The sequence below is a fragment of the Wasmannia auropunctata genome, unplaced genomic scaffold, assembly GCF_000956235.1.
Source record: "Wasmannia auropunctata unplaced genomic scaffold, wasmannia.A_1.0 LD335989.1, whole genome shotgun sequence".
NCBI classification, from domain to species: domain Eukaryota; kingdom Metazoa; phylum Arthropoda; class Insecta; order Hymenoptera; family Formicidae; genus Wasmannia; species Wasmannia auropunctata.
In genome coordinates, this window is record NW_012026901.1 from 51,937 (window position 1) to 52,292 (window position 356).

Here is a 356-nt window from a genome sequence, read left to right on the forward strand (position 1 = left end):
TATCTCAATAATTGCGGTGGTTGTAAAAACAAAGGCAGGTAAAGATGTTCACCAAGTTTTCTATGTACTCTACTCATCCCTCAGTTGCTGTTCGTCATTTGCATTAAAAATGTAAGACATAAATGTTCGCTACCTGCATGTTGATGATAAGAAAGACACAAACTCAACATCATCCAGCATAATTTAAATAACACGGTACACATACAGCCAAATAGCATAAACACGATGACCGAAACTGATCGAACCGATTGTAAGTGGTCTCAAAGTCTTTTTCAAAGATTATAAGAAATGTTTTAAAGATTATAATTACGTCATAAATACTTTATCGGCGTGCAAGTCGACAACCGAATATAATT